This window comes from Peromyscus maniculatus, chromosome 22 (assembly GCF_049852395.1).
Source record: "Peromyscus maniculatus bairdii isolate BWxNUB_F1_BW_parent chromosome 22, HU_Pman_BW_mat_3.1, whole genome shotgun sequence".
Taxonomy (NCBI): Eukaryota; Metazoa; Chordata; class Mammalia; order Rodentia; family Cricetidae; genus Peromyscus; species Peromyscus maniculatus.
Genome location: NC_134873.1, coordinates 22,304,499 through 22,320,953, shown reverse-complemented (window position 1 = coordinate 22,320,953; position 16,455 = coordinate 22,304,499). Strand labels below are relative to the sequence as shown.

The 16,455-nt window shown below is 41.9% G+C and overlaps 1 long non-coding RNA gene across 1 annotated transcript in view; it reads left to right on the top strand.

Moving 5' to 3' along the window:
* LOC143270226 (uncharacterized) overlaps positions 1-14,606 on the top strand; it is a 351,249-nt gene extending 336,643 nt beyond the window's left edge. Inside the window, exons 4-6 of the long non-coding RNA XR_013047275.1 lie at positions 9,600-9,688; positions 10,096-10,203; positions 12,700-14,606. This is a non-coding gene — a long non-coding RNA (uncharacterized LOC143270226). The remainder of the gene's footprint in view (positions 1-9,599; positions 9,689-10,095; positions 10,204-12,699) is intronic.
* The last annotated feature ends 1,849 nt before the right edge of the window (positions 14,607-16,455 follow it).

The window sequence follows — 16,455 nt, the reverse complement described above, 5'->3', positions numbered from 1 at the left end:
TAGAGTAGCTTAAATTGTTCGGGCAACCTGCCCTCAAATCATAGTGGATGAGAGGATCCAAATCCTGGTAGTCAGATTCCAAATATTATTATGCTCTGGCCACTGTGCAGTGGTGATCAGTCAACTGCAATGTAGTTTCCATGGCAAATTGCTATCCACGTTGTCCCTAGAGGTTTAATCACTATAATGACACCCTAACCAGATGGAATTTAGAGCCCACTTGGAAATTCCTCAATGTCTGCAACAACATAGAGCTGAAGTTTCTATAATCCTGGCCTCTTAGGAAGTGTTAGAAAAGAAGCTAGTATGCCTGGGTCTCTGATAATCCGTAGCATTTGCTTTGAAGGGGACTTCCTTGGTTACAGCTGCCTTAGGATAAACTAGTAACAAGTGAAGGAGGGATATCATTTAGTTGTTTACTGTCTTATGCAGCTGCTGTTTCCCTTGCCAAGAGCAATCCAACCTCTTCTCAGTACCCAGCTATCTTAGTTACTTTTCTTGTCGCTTACACATGATACCTGACAAAATCAACTTAACTAAGGAAGTATTTATTTTGAATTGCATTTGTAAGAGTATAGTCCACCATGTTAGTGAAGCCATGGCAACAGCAGCCTGAGGCAGCTGGTCCCAGTGCTTCTGTCATCAGGCAGCAGAGAGTGATGATAGATGCCAGTGGTCAGCTTCCTCTCTCCTCTTTATATTTAATCTGGATCCCCAGCTCATCAAAGAGTGACACCCACATTGAGAATGAGTCTTCCCACTCTAAGTTGATCTAGACTCTCCCTTATAGCATTATCCACAGATTTGTCTCCTGTGTGATTTTAGATACTTAGATACTTTAGATTCTTCCTACTATGGAGAACTTCAACCTGGATAGTATCATTGTTCTTACTACCCAATTGCCTTTGTATTTTTTTTTCTGACACTCTGCCATGACATATCATATTGAAACGGCCTGTTTTCCCTTTAAGGGAAGAATCTGACTGAAAATCAATACTTTGTATGTGGCTTTATCCTATATACATAGGGGTTCAAATGATAACTGTTTGTTAGAGTGAACTGTGTTTGCTCACATCTCATTACACGAGAATCACCCATTCATACTGCAGCAGTCCAAATGTTCTGGTATTGATTATGTTTGAAACAACAAGGGAGTAAGAAGAAGAGGAGAGCATTTCAAGTGTATTTGACTCAGCCTTTACACGCATGTTTATGACAGTCAGTAAAAACATTCCCTGTGAGCCTGTGTTGGGAAAGGAGATACACAGGCATTCTGTAAGTTTCATAAAGTATCCAAGGAAACCATTCCCAACTTTTTAAGGACTTGCTTTACTCTTTCCTTCCCTCTCCCTCCCTCCCTCCCTCCCGCCCTCCCTCCCTTCCTCCCTCCCTCCCTCCTTCCCTCGCCCCTCCCTCTCTCTCTCTCTCCTCTCTCTCTCTCTCTCTCTCTCTCTCTCTCTCTCTCTCTCTCTCTCTCTCTCTCTCTCTCTCTCTCTCTGTATGTGTAAGTCATGCATTTTGTACTTTAGGCTATACTTCTCATCAAGAGGGCCAAGAAGTTGCCTTGTAATTACATGTTGCCCAAAAACAATTCCTAGATTAGAGTGTAGATTAGAGTGTCATATAGAAACTTGGTGAACTTTCAAGAAGTAGGTGCTTATAGAGAACTTGTGTGTACCTTGTTTGCCTAAAAGGCATATGCACCCAGAGACAAAGGGCAAAGGCTTTCTAATGGGGTCACTGAAATGTGCTCCATCTGTTTCCTAAAGGAAAATGAAGAGAAAATCCCTTTGTAGGTTTGGATGATAACTGATACTTTTCAAATCATTTACAGACAATAAAGAAGGATCCGCTCATGGAGAGTTCATTGAGGTCTCTCTTGTGAAACCTCAGAGAATCACGACCATGCACTAATGATGACTGGGTTTTCTGGGAAGCTTGTCTTGCTCAGTGAGAGAGTTCAGATGTGCAGTTAGTGTTTGAAAAGCTTCCCAGATAGAAAGAGAGACATTCAGAGAAAAGTCATTGGGCCTTGAATAATTTTACCACCACCAGCAGAGACAAAAAAATGGCCATCTATTTATATTTCTAAGAATTATTCTTTCTCATTGTGTTCATGAAATGTGGTTTCTTGAATGGCTAGATGAAATGTCATCCCTAAATATTTAATACTGTTGGGTTTCCAACTTGAAAAGAAGAAAAAATATTGAAGAAAAAGAGAATGCTTTCTGTGGAAATTCTTTGAATTTTTGATGCCTGCTTCCTTCACTGAAGACAGTAAATGGTTCTTAGCAAATGAATCAGGCTGTTACACACTATACTTTCTGGCTGGCCTTTGTCACCCCTGTCACCTGGGATCCTTTTCATAAATGTGTGGGGTCCCTTTTTCGAATTTTGTGGGGGGAGGTGCTATATAGTAGGTGTGTGGCGTGGGTATGTCTTTGTTTTTTGTTTTGTTTTGTTTTGTCTTGTTTTTTTTTTTTTCTCTAGTTCTACCCTGTGGATGCTTCCCACTCTTGCAAAGGGCAGGGGTTGGGTTTGGAAACACTTGGTCATGCCTCCACATAGACTGCTGTATATACCTTTGTGGAACCAAAATAAGACCAAAATGCTCTCACCCCAAAACTAAAGGCCTAAGACTGCTCCTTTTAGCTACAGGCCATAAGTTACTGGAACAGGCCAGAAGTTACTGAGACCAGTCAGTTCAGATTCCAGAAACCAGGAAGTGTAAAAGTACAGAGCCACAAGATAGTCACAAGGTAATGCCTGCCAGACTATGGAATGTCCTCTCCCTGGTTTCCAGGGTAACTGACCACAGAAATGCCCCCACCTGAGGGCAGCCAATGAGAAATGGTGGTGGGCTTCCACTCCCTTAGAAGTAATTTCTAGAAGTCCCTAGAAGCGAGCCAATCAGAATTGTACCTGTACTAGCACCCCTAAATGATGTAACCTTGTGACTTTTCCCTTTAAAAACTGAGCTTGCAGACAGGTGGGCGCTTCCTCCAGCCTCCACTGTGTTGGATGTATTGGACGAAGTCCCTGCCTAGGCTTGTATTGCTTTTGGATATCCAGAATTAAACCTTGCTTTTGTATTCCGGCATGCTCATCTTTGGTGGTCTCTCTGGGGGTCACGATCTGGGCACAACACCTTCACTAGGATGTGAGCTCAGGCTCCCAGTGAGTGGGTTACTAGAAGGTGGAGAATAGTAAGACTGGGAGACAGACGGTAGAAGGACCGGCTAGCCTGAACTCCTTCCTCTCCTGCCCACTTCTGCTTACTCCTGCCCCACCCCTGACCACCCCTGCCCACCCATACCCACCTATACTCACCCCTGCCACTCCTTCAGATGTCTGTCCCCTCCTGCCTTTCCTTCTACTTCTAGCCCGCTGGCTTTGGAATTTTTCATCATACCAGCCTTGCCCAGAGCACTAAGAACCTGAACCATTAACCACTTAACTCAAGTACCACAGTAATCCCTTCATAAATCCTAGCCCATGAGGTGTGAACCTTCTCCTTCCAGAGGATGGGATTAAGCTCTGTTCAATGACAAGAGGCATATAAATCAAAATATAAATTCTGAATATTATTCAATGAATATCAGCCAAGTGTCCTCAAAGCAAGCTTTCTGGCTACAGGGAATTTTCATACATTTTGGTAGATTAGCACCCTTATCTCCTCTGATAATCATATTTTAATTTTCCACCAGGACACCGGTTTTCAAACTTTTTGGTATAACTTATCATATAAATGTCTTTAGCGCTGTGACCTAGTAAACACTGTGGGGCAGGCAATAAAACTTTTATAAAGTAGTACTTACATTTCTTACCTGGGCCGCCCTCTGGTATTTTTCTTTTTCTCCGTTTTCCTCTTTTTATACTATCCCTTTCTAGTCTAGCCACAGAAGGTTAAAAGCAAAGCTAAAAACAAAAGTGAGAAGAATACTTGGTTACAGCTCACCGTGTTATTTCCATAATTCCCTTAATTGTGTTTCCCATTGCAAGAAAAATTGCCCACACAGACCCCTTCCCTTTGTGCTGAAAATATGTGCCCCTGGTCGAACTGTCAGAATTCTTAGAATGAACTACGGAGTCTATAAAATGACATGCAATGCTGCTTTGGTGGATGGAAAATGTTCAGATATATAAACTCACCTTAAGACCACCCTCTCACTGGTAGTCTTGGTTTTGTAAAGTCACTTTCTCTTCTCTGCAGCACTGGAGGTGATAAGGTCACTGTCTGAGGCTTCCATCATGATCTCACACAGAGACAATGGATGAAACGGTCTCCGAAGGCATCATCCGGCCTAGCATCTAGCTCTACCTGAAGCCAGCCAGTTTAGCTCTTTCCATTCTAGTTGTAAGGAATAATTTATTAGGATCCTAACTGAGTCATCAGGAAACAATGGAGGGATAGATGTTGCGCCAGTTCATTTTGGTCTACCTAACACAAACTATAGCCACTTGGTAAAATGAATACTCACTGTCTCTACCAGATTAGCCTATGGGCATGCCTGTTGGGCAGCGGCTGGGGGTGGTGGTGCTTGATGCATGGTTGATGTGAGAGAATCACACACACTGTAGACCAAGCCAGCCCTGGACAGTTGGTCCTGGGTTTTACAAGAAATCAGGCTGAGCAAAAAAAGAAGAGCAAGCCAGTAAGTGGCATTGCTTCATTGTCTCTATTTCAGTTGCTTTCTCCTGGTTTCTGCTTGAATGCCCGTCCTGACTTCTCTCAATGAGAGTATGCCATGGAAGCATTACCCAAATAAACCCTTTCCTCTTTAAGTTGCTTTTGGTCATGATGCAGGAGGGCCCAGAGCATTGAGATCAGTGCCATGCCTGAGAAGGCAGTCTAGGGCATATACAGTAGCAAGTTGAACAAGCCAGTGGAAAAAAGCTAGTAAGCAGTATTCCTCCATGGCCTCTGCTTCAGTTCTTGCCTCCAGGTTTCTCCTTGAGACTTGCCCTGACTTCCCTTCATGATGGACTGAATACTGTAAGATGAAATAAAGCCTTTTCTCTGATAAGTTGGTTTTAATTTGTGTTTATTATGACAACAGAGAAAACTAAGTAGGACCCCTGGAGTGGAACTTCACTAAGAGTAAAAAGTGGGAGAGATAGAAGAGATGTGTGTATATGTGTGTGCTTGTGTGTGTGAAAGAGAGAGAGAGAAGAGAGGAAAGGAGAGAGAGAGAGAGAGAGAGAGAGAGAGAGAGAGAGAGAGAGAGAGAGAGAGAGAGAGTGTGCCAGCCAGCCACTGTGAGAGGAATGATGTAGAGTTGGGAATGAGGAGCCTTCAGAGAAATCCAGTGGGAAAAAAATGTTGACTTTTTCTAAGTTTTACACCATATTATTTAGTATGAGATAGAATATGCGACAAAGAGCATGGAGGAGTCATGTAGCACAAACTAAGAGCTGTTGGCCACAACCCCAAGGATAGCTTCTTACCTCTCTGTGCTAGACTAAGGAGGGCTGTGTGGGGAGTCACCTAATTATTTCAGGCTATGGGATCTGGTTTGTTTCTTATATGACCACTGTCTTACAGGGGCCAGCTGTGGTCTAACAAAGAGGATTAGCTATTGCCTTTTGGTGACAGCTGTATGCCATCCTCTCGATATGTCATATGTGGCCATCACAAAGGACTTCGATGAAGAAGATCCCACCTTACAGAATAGAGCACTAGGGTGAGGAAAGGTTAACTGAGTATCAAAGATCCAGATCACATAACAGTAAGATAGAGTGCTAGAATTAAGCTGATTTGTTTGATTTTGAAGCTAATGGTTTGTATATCTTGTTTTTTCTCCACAATGGCCATTACTAAAGTGCATAGAAACAAAACAAGAGTTCTACGCAGGCAATGTTAATAGTTCATGGAAAGTGGTCCCAAATAAGAGAACATTGTAATGTGAGGAAAATACAGAGTTGGGGCCACCATCTTAGACCACCTGCTTTACTCAGTTCCAGGAAGGACCTCAGGAATGTGCCATGACAACTGGAACAGATACAGGGCAGTATGCTCCCATAGACATTCTGTCTGTGGTTTATGGCCCTTGAAGATATCTAGATAATCCTGCTGAGCAGCCCAGATAATCCTGCTCAACAAGTTGTGAATCCCCACCAAAAAGTCCAACCCAATAGTTTCAAATGTGGTTTCGTGCCGAAAGTCTAGACCAATAGTTTCAAAAAATCACCCTGCCCCATATCCCTTCTGCCCAATCCCAAGTTGCCAAAGCTTGTAATTCCCGGCTTGCAGTTTTTCCCTATAAAAACTCTCCACTCCTATGCTCATTGCCACTGCCGCATTTCCTTCCATCTGCCCTTCAGTGGTCCAGGTGTGAACTTGACAATAAAAGGACCCTATGTGCTTGCATCAGAAACTGGCTCCTTTGGTGGTCTCTGGGGGTTTTGTGTAATGGGTACAACAGTCACACTGCAAAAAATATGGTGAGCATGTCTGGGGTTCCTTGAGCTTGAACAAGGAGTTTGCTTATGTGTTGGAACAGAAGGTGGGAGAGCGAAGCTTGGCCCAGACAATCATGGCATCCATTCTCTTAAGATAATTTTATTTTATTTTTAATTAAAGAGAGGATATTTTATGAGTCTAGAAAATACTATCCTTTCCCAAGGCTGAAGGGATAATCACTTTCACCTTCAATTATGTATCTCCCTAAAGAACGAACAATATTTAATGAACTCCAGGTGCATACCTAAAAAAAAAAAAAGAAATCTTTCATTTTACCAACATGTGCCCTCTAAAAGTAATTTTCTTCAGTGTAAGGTGGGTTGCCAATTTTGTACTGTTGCATTTTTTTTTTTTTTTGCGTGTTGGGGGGATGGGGGGAGGTGAAGAGAGAAGTACTGTTTCTCATTTAATTTTCAGCATTATAAAAGCTTATGTCTCCATTTCCTCCAAAAAACATCTGTTAAACTACAAAGCTGATTCAAGCAAACAAAGGAACTTGAAAGAGAGACCAAATGCTCTGTCTCGAAGAAGACATATTTAGCCTGGCTCTAATTGACATTCATATGCATTCAAAAGCAATTAAAGCCTCACAAAAGCAACCCAGCACTGGAGTCTGGAGCTCTCTTGTTTTGAAGCTTTTCAGAGCCCCCTCTCAGGCAGGGAAGGCCTGCAGAGTCTGTTTCTATTAGTTGTGTTTGGAACTCGGTAAGGCAGTAAACAACCACCACTGGTGCTATTTTTTTCCACCCCTTTTGGTACTTCCCAGAGAAGGATTAAAGAATTTTCTACCACCATTGATGCCAGTCGAAAACAGCCCCTCCCCTAGAGGTTTGCATCCTCAGAAGCCTTTTATGACACTTAACAACTGTCAAGAATTCTTTGTTGACTTGTGTATTGTTTACCTCCATATTACAGCATTGATTCAAAAAGGGTAGTAGGAGTGGCTAGCCCTTATTGATGCAGATCTCAGTACCTTGCCCTTGGTTGATGTTCAAGGAATATTTTTTTTGATGGATACCCAAATAAGTGAGTGAAATTTCTCTTCCAGAATAATAGAAATTACAGTCCAGGCTTGCTAGAGCCATAAGTTAACAGTACACTTCAGTTTTCTTACTTTTCTCCTTGACATCAAGAGTCCTAGCTTTTGATGTACCCTGATTGGAGAATGTTAATTGTACTTTATATGCCCTGCCCCCTACTTCAAAATTAGCTGCTGATGACAACCCTGCTGCTTTCGAACTGTCCAGAGATGCAAAAGTAAATATTCTATACCTCAGTGTTTATATTCAAAAGTCATTTGTAGATTTTATTATGCTATGACTTATAAAAATAATGGAGGAGCATTCAGAGTCCTGGATGCTCCTCCAAAGATGCTAGGTTCAATTTCCAGGACTCATATGGAAGCTTACATCCTTGTATAGCTCCAGTTCTAGGGGCTCCAACACCTTCTTCTGGCCCCCTGAAAGTACCAACCACATACATGGTACACAGACATGCATACAAGCAAAATAATCATGCTTTGCACATTAAACAATAGTTGAAAGAAGCTGAGATTAATTACCCTGCAGAAAAGCATTATTTGGAGAGCTGTAGCACTGTGGCCATCATTTATAGCTACGGTGGATAGCATGATAGGAGTCCTGAAAAGAAAGAATTTTCAATTCAGAGAAACAAAGGGAATTCCTTCCTCTGATAAGTTTGGGGACATGGGGGAATTCCACACCATGTGACCTAGCCCATCTCATAGGATCCACTAGGCAGAGTTATGATTCATGTAGAATTATAATTCATTGTTATCTTAGGGTTGGGTATCAATAGGCTGGATTTGCAGTTGTAAGCAGGAGAAAGGAGAGCCCAAGACCACAGCAGGATTTTTCATCAATTCCATGTCCAGAAAGGGAAAGGCTGCAGGGAGGTCCCTGGCCTGATGTCTTAGAGGAAAAACCAGTGAGAAGCTGGGGAATATGTAGCCCAGCTTGTCTAAGGAACAAAAATTGAAAATCAGATGAGATCTGGTAGATCCAATTTTCTTTTCTTGTCTTCTTATCTGATTGGGAAGATGATTCACTTGGTCAAATGTTTGTGACACAAAGCAGGAAAACCTAAAGTCAACCCCCAGAATTCAACCTCCAGAAGTCAGTCTCCTTTGTTTAGAAGAAAACAAAACAATCAAAACAGGCAAACAACCAAGTCTCTTGATCAAGGAAGAGGAGATCAAAGGGTGTCTGTTGGTTTCCTAACTCAATTCCCAAGATAACCTTTTTGGAGATATTGGGGTAAGGATAGAAGTAGCAGCTTTGCTGTGGAAGCAGCAAGTCCCTAACTTGGACATCCAGCCTAGAATCCTGGAGGGAGGTGATGTGTCCTTTAAATGCAGTATACCAGGAATTCTAGAGAACAGTCACTCAGAGGCTTGTTGGAAGCCACATGAGTATCTACTGGCCACCCAAAGTGGTCCTCAGGATGGGCTAGCATAATAAGTTAACATTTCAAATGCTCATTAGGCGAGGACTTGAATAAGGAAGAGCCCAGGTAACATGGTTGTGTTACTAACTGAAGACAAAGACCAGATTTCTGAGCTTTGACAAAGAACCAAAACCCTTGACCAGATGATAGCTCTGTGGAAGTAAGGGGATATGACCTAAAGACACGTAAAGACAGGTACATTGCCTGGAAAGCCAAGACAGGAGGTGGACATAAAATGTCTGTGGCTTAGACACTCTTTCTCTACTAATGCTTCTGCAGTGGCAGTTATTTAAATTTTGTAGAGATTTGAACCAATATATGGAGAAAAGAGAGAATAAAATTTGAGAGTGATTTTAAAAATCTGAATGCAGCTACGCTGTAAACCCGAATTGACTGAGAAGTGCTTAAATGGGAAGAGATTTACCTGAATGCAGCTTGATATCAGTTTTTGACTACTAGACAGAAATGGGAGCTTAATGATAGAAATTATATTTGACTATAGAAAAATAAGTTACATTTTTTGCATATATCAGTTTGTGATTGTAAATTTGAATCTATTTTATAGTCCTAGCAATTTAATTTTTCTTTTATGGTTTCAATTTCTGATTATTTCTTTTGGAAAAAAAAATCTTCTGTCACTCATTTGTATGTCTCATTTCTTTTCCCGAAGCATTCATCATCTAACCAGTACAGAGATAGTTGTTCAAACAACACAGAAAAATCAAGAGGAAAAGGATTGCTTATTCACTGTAGTTCAAGGTATTCCTCACTCCTGTCCTCTTTTCCCACCATTGCTTCCTGTCTTTCTCTCACCTGAAACAACTTCTTCTACTAAATCGAACAGTATTGATCAAGGCTTCACTCAGATTCCACCAACTCAGTTCAGTGTTCCTGTTCTTCAAGCCCATGCTCTATTCCCCTCCCCTCAACTCTTGAAGGATGGGCAGTCTACACTTAAAAGAACTGAATGATAATGGCCAGTCCTCATTATTCTCCTAATGATTTTTCTCTTCTATTATTAATTAGACTCTGAACTTCACAAAATCTTTACATAACCTTAAATAGAAAGTTTTGGTTAAATGGATAAGAATCACTGGCTGATGATTCTTATCCATTTAACCAAATGGATGTATTTTACTTATATTTTATCTCTCACTGTGATTCAGAATCAGAATGAAGAGGATTTTTAACCTAAAAGTTGTTCTATATAAATCCAACCGCTCAACCAACTGCTTTCAAAGAATGTTACCCAACCAGGCATATCCTGACCCATAGTAAGTTCAAAGATATTTTGGTCAATTTGAAATATGTGACGGCTTCCAAACAATGCAATATTGGGAAGATGTCTGTAATATTGAACAGAGTTTACAGCCATTTCCAGGTCATGTGACTTGTACTTCTGATTCTAACATAGTCATACCAACCTACCAAAGTGATGCCTTGTCCCTTTTTAGTCCCTCCTTCCCAGTTAGACTATTTAAGGGTGTCACCTGTAAGGAACAAAAGACATAGTGAGACCAAAATCCCTTCAAAAATGGGGACTGTCATATAAAATTGATAATGTGGTTGCTAGGATCACTAGCCTCGGGTGTCAGGTCTCATATAGATAGGGCTTTAGGGATGGACCTGACTAAAGTGATGAGGGATTGAAGAATAGACAGGCACATGTATGTATGCATGGGTTGTGGACTAAGCTCTCTGATGGAGAAGCTGCATCACTCTGGAAGTTTAGCATGTTCATTATATAAAGCTGAACAAGGAAGCAGGGTTGGTGCATACAGCAGCTGAATCAAGGAAGCAGATTTAGCTAACCTCAGGAGGAGCAGTCTCTGCAGGAAGCAGTCTTCGGATTATGAACATCCCAGGGGAGAAAGCTGAGGAGGATCTTTTCAGCACACAGTGTTATCATTTATACTAAGGCCCCTTAGGACAGTGATTCTCAGCTTTTCTGATGCTGCAACCCTTTAACTGTTCCTCATGTTGTGGTGACCCTGCCCACCAAGCATAAAAGTATTTTGTTGCTACTTCATAACTGTAATTCTTCTACTGTTATGAATCATAATGTCAATATCTACTATGTGGCCTCCAAAGGAGTAGCGACCCACAGGTTGAGAACCACTGCCATAGCGGGGCTCGGAGCCTCATCTTGGTAAGGCTTTGGCATTCCCATGATGCTGAAGCATTTGGGTTCTTGGCATAGATGAGCCCATGTCAGACAATACACACTCACTCAAGACTTGACTCACTACCTACACTCAGGAGTATAAGAGTAGTGTTGAGGTTGAAATCAAAGACTAGAGTGAAATACCATTTTCTTCCCATTCTTCAATTTCAGTTCCAGACCTGTGAATCTGTTCTGGCCCTGCTGACCTTTTTTGATGTTCTACACATTTACTTAGAAATCTTTTTATTGGCATATGCAAATTAGATACTCTCTCAAGTCACCTTTTGTAGACATCTGTGTGGGTGATGGAGATGGATTTGCATCCATTGTCTGGTCATCACTTGTCCTCTAACTTGACTTGGCAGCTTTTGATGAAGAACTGCATTTGCACATTGACAGATTCTTTGATGGTCCCATTTTAGTATCGACAGCATGAGGGGATGCTCCAAGTTTGATATTTTGTTTATTAATGTTTGTTCTCTTTCCTCACTTTCTTGTTCATATTACTACTGCTTTTATCCCATTTTGCATATTTGATATTGACCAAATCTCTAGCATTTATTATACCCAGTACAATGTAATCTCTATATCTTCTGCTTGCTGAGAAGGTACACTAGCTTTTGAAATAATACAGGGAGATCTGTTCTGTTTAACCTCAGCCTTCCATCATATCACTGAGTCCTCAGAGATTCTGCCCTTCCCTTTCCATTACTTACATCTGAAGGACTTTGTTCCCCTCCACCATTCCACAGATAATGGCATGCTGATTTGGGTTGGCTGGCAGTGAGTGATGACAAATCAAATCCTTCTTCAGTGACAATAAAGAGACCTGTGGAGTTGAAGTTGCTGGGATACACCAGCAGTTCCTTGATTAGATAGGCAAACTTGTCTCAGAAAGTCATCCTCTGGGACTTCGAATGCTTGTCTGTTACCTTGAACAAAGATGCCAGAGAACACCAAAGGTAGTCAGAGACTTCACCAAGCAGTTTTTAAGGAGCAGCAATGAACTGTGTAGGTGTTCAGAAATCAACTATCCGTTCTTTACTGACATAGAAATTGTACTCTTCTGGTTGACAGTGGACTGACCCTGTGCTGAATTCTTTATATTAAATGTTCTCTGTAAATACATCCATTTTTATTTTCCTGCTTGAATTCTGGTTGATCTTTAAATGATGCTTATGAATTTGGGAAATGATCAAGTTCCCCATGCTCAGACATTGTTGGATAGCTGAAAAGAGGAGGTCAAATCTGCCTCATCTCCCACATCTGGGATCCTGTCCAGGAGCAGGCAAATATTCAGGGGCTCTGGAGTAAAAGAGGTATGCCATTCCTAGGAAAAGGTCAGGAAGTCATCCTTAGCCTTTTCGTGACTGGTCAAAAAAGCTTAGATTCTGGTAAAACCAAAAACCTGCTCAATGTTGCTTAATGGTAAAGAAGGTGTTGTCTGCACTGAGAGGGTTGGTTCTGGGCAATGTGGGGCTTACAAAGCTGATCGAGGGTGCTATTAGCAAATATTGACCCTTTAGTTTCTATGCCTGGCAATCTGCTCATGTGGGTTTTTTTTTGTCTCTTTGGTCTGAAGTTATACCACCTTTTCTTTTGGCAGATGGGATGGTGGTGGGAGAAAGAGAAGGAGTGTTCCCCACAGATCTCACATATATTCAACTGCTCAGAGATGAACCAGAGTGCTTTCCTGGAAGCTGAAAAAAGGAAAATCGGAAATTGAGTTTTTAGATATTTTTTAGCTCTATAAGTAGAGGCTGGCAAGAGAGGAGGCAATTACACCACTCATTATGCAGATGCATGGGCCTATTACATTGCATGGGTGCCCCATGGCAAACTGCTGCTCTCGGGCCCCACTCCATAGCGTTTATGTTACCGGTGCAATAGGCTGATTATGTATTGTTCATTTAAGTAGAGCCTTAAGTTCTTCATTATTTGCTCTCTCTATTTGTACAGAAAGGAAATTTCATAAGTTCAAAGGGGACAGAGAACAAAGCAGGCACACGCTAGCATACTTAGCCGCCCATTCGGCAGCGTTTGAACTTTCCTGACGATCATTTCCTACGCAACAGTGACTCTCTTCTGTATTTTCACCATTTGTTACAAGGTCACCCTTGAAGAGCTGCAAGGCAAAATTGCTGAAGTCTTTAGCACGGTGCTTTACCCTCCTTCTTAATTAGCTGCTGGGAAGGAGTGGAATTGTTTTGCCATTCCTGTGTCCCCATTTAACTCATTGGGACTTGGCTCTGCCGGTGGAGAAAGGGCTGGGGACAGCTCTTGATGGCACTGTCTAATGAGGCTATCAGTAACATAGCGATGCGATTAGACCTATAGCATCTGAGATATGTCAGGAGGCAAACCTGCACAAGGCCGTGAAAACCTGGAGCAAGAGAAAGGATTTAGTGATTGTGTTTTATTTAACTAAGATGAAAGCAGCAATCTTCCCATCAGGCACTATTTATGATTAATTAAGATAGATTTTTTTGCGAAGCAATCTAAGCTCTTTGTGCTCAAATGGAGGCACGCTAACAAGAGAGGACAATCATGAAGCTCAACCCGAACAGTAATAAGCCTGGCCTCAGCCCCACCAGCTAAATCTCATCTCGGTGACATTCAAGGTTTGGCTGCCACCCCGAAGCCTCATCACAGATGCTAATAGCAAATCAACGGAAATGGATGAAGGGAGTGCCAGACCCACAGTGATTCATATCTTTTTAGAAAGCTCTCTTCCAATTTTCCGGAGATTTGTTAGGGATGGATGAACCTATGACTGACACGCATGCGAATTCAAAGGAGATGGATAATATCGCCACGCTTCAAGGTGGGATTTAAAAAAAAGAATAGAGTGTGGGAAGGGAGGGGACGCTACTGCTTGAATAAATAAAGAATTCACAGAGGGTCTCTGTTCTGATGCATAGTTACATATTTTTTTTAACACCTATGAACATCTCTTATCATCACTCCAAGGAGGATAATACCAGATTTCACCCCCAAGTACTAAATGTGGCCCAACAAATGTATTTTGAGCCACCAAACTATTCTAAAACATAAGAAAACAAATGGTAGCAATGCGGTAGTGACCTCGTTGGTTAAAAGTGAAAACCACCTATAGCCCATACCTTTGAGTGTTTCAAGTTATTTCAATAGATGATGTAGGTTTACCAATTCAATCACTTATTTTTTTAAGCCGCGGCATCATTTACTCATGTAGAATTGGTACTCTTCCAGTAGACAGTGTATTTATTGCCTCTGTGTTGAATTCCCTAGATCTCATCCTCTTTGTTGAAAGGCACACTTTTCAGCTCTTGTTACTCATTTTGAGGAACATGGAAGACAAGATTCCTTTGTCTAATTTCCTTCAAACTACAGACAAGACTTCATGCTTAAATTTGTTTTCTATATATTTGTTGATTACTAACTCTGTGCCACATTGCTAGTAAGGCTGGTGAATCCATACTAGTTCCACTTTCACCTCTGTTTTGTGACTATTATACCCTGACCAGGAACAAATCTGGGGGAGTGAGGCTTTATTTGGCTTACCACTCCATGTTACAATCCATCATTGATGGGACTCAAGGTAGGAACTTTCTGAAGGAGGCCCCTGTGTTGGCCCTACTATATATACTTCACAGCCAAAGAAGTATTGTAGGAATTGTAAAGGGCATGCCATTCTGGATGACAGGTTATGCTCAACTAGCTTTCCTGTATAGTACCACCTGCCTAGAGAACGTTGCCATCCACAGTTGGCTGGGTCCTCATACACCCCATACACCTCATACACCTCATACACCAGAGACAACCCCACACAGATATGCGTACAGGCCAATATGATCTGGGCAATTGTTCAATTGAAATTGTCTTCCTAGATAATTCTTTATATCACATCGACACATTGACAGTTAAAGCTAACCAGGACAATAACCAACATTTAAAAATAGAGATCCATGGCTAGGCCCCAGGTGGAGCTCTGGAAGTCCAATTAGCGAGAAAGAGAAGGGTTTATAGGAGCGAGAATTGTTGAAACCAAGGTTGGATAAAGCACAGGGACAAATAGCCAAACGAATGGAAACACATGAACTATGAACCAAAGGCTGAGGGGTCCCCAACTGGATCAGGCCCTCTGAATAGATCTCTGAAGTATTCGAAGGCCACCTGGCCAAACATCCCAATTGTCGTGCTAGAAACCCCATCCAATGACTGAGGGAACCGGATGCATAGATCCACAGTCAGGCCCCAGGTGGAGCTCCAGGAGTCCAATTGGTGAGAAAGAGGAGGGTTTGTATGAGCGAGAATTGTTGAGACGAAGGTTGGAAAAAGCACAGGGACAAATATACAAACGAAAGGAAACACATGAACTATGAACCAATAGCTGAGGAGCCCCCAACTGGATCAGGCCCTCTGGATAAATAAGACAGTTGATTAGCTTGATCTGCTTGGGAGGCATCCAGACAGTGGGACCGGGTCCTGTCCTCAGTGCATGAACTGGCTGTTTGGAACCTGGGGCTTATACAGGGACACTTGGCTCAGCCTGGGAGGAGGGGACTAGACCTGCCTGGACTGAATCTACCAGGTTGAACTCAATCCTTGGGGGAGTCTTTGCCCTGGAGGAGATGGGAATGGGGGGTGTGCTGGGGGGAAGGGGAGGTGGGGGGTGGGTGGGGGGGAGGGGGGATAACAAGGGAATCCGTGGCTGATATGTAAAATTAAATTTAATAAATAAATTTAAAAAATGAAAAAAATGCATGTTCTGAATGCATGAACTACAAAATTATGTTCTATTTATGTTTCAGCTTCATTATTGTTGTTATTATTTATTTGCATCAATATAAAGGTTTAGGATCAGATACCTGCTAAACAAGTACTATCCTACCGAACTGCGTCTCAAACTCTTGTATTTATCACAGAGGATTTTGCTACATGTCCTGGGCTTGCCTTGGATTTGTCTTGCTTAAGCTTCCTGAAGGGTAGAACTACACATGTCCACTTACACGCAATTTATGTGAGGAGGACGATGATGAAACATAGCGCTGTGGATGCAGCGAGAGGACGCAGTGAGAGGAGACAGAGTCCTGTGGGAGAGACAGGAGGACCCGTAACCAAGAACTGCTGGTATTGAGATGGGGCAACACCAGAAACTTTCCAAGACAAAGGGATGTCAAAGCTGGTACATGAATAACAAACAGAAACTGCATAAGAGTGAGTAAATAAGGTTCAGATGGAAAAGGAATGTTCTGGAACCATAAAAGACCCTATTGAAATAGTTGGAATCTGGAGAGATAAAAATATTGAAACAAAATCATACCTTATGACTACAGACAGCATGTGAGAAGGACAGGGGAGAGGGATTTCCCTAGATGAG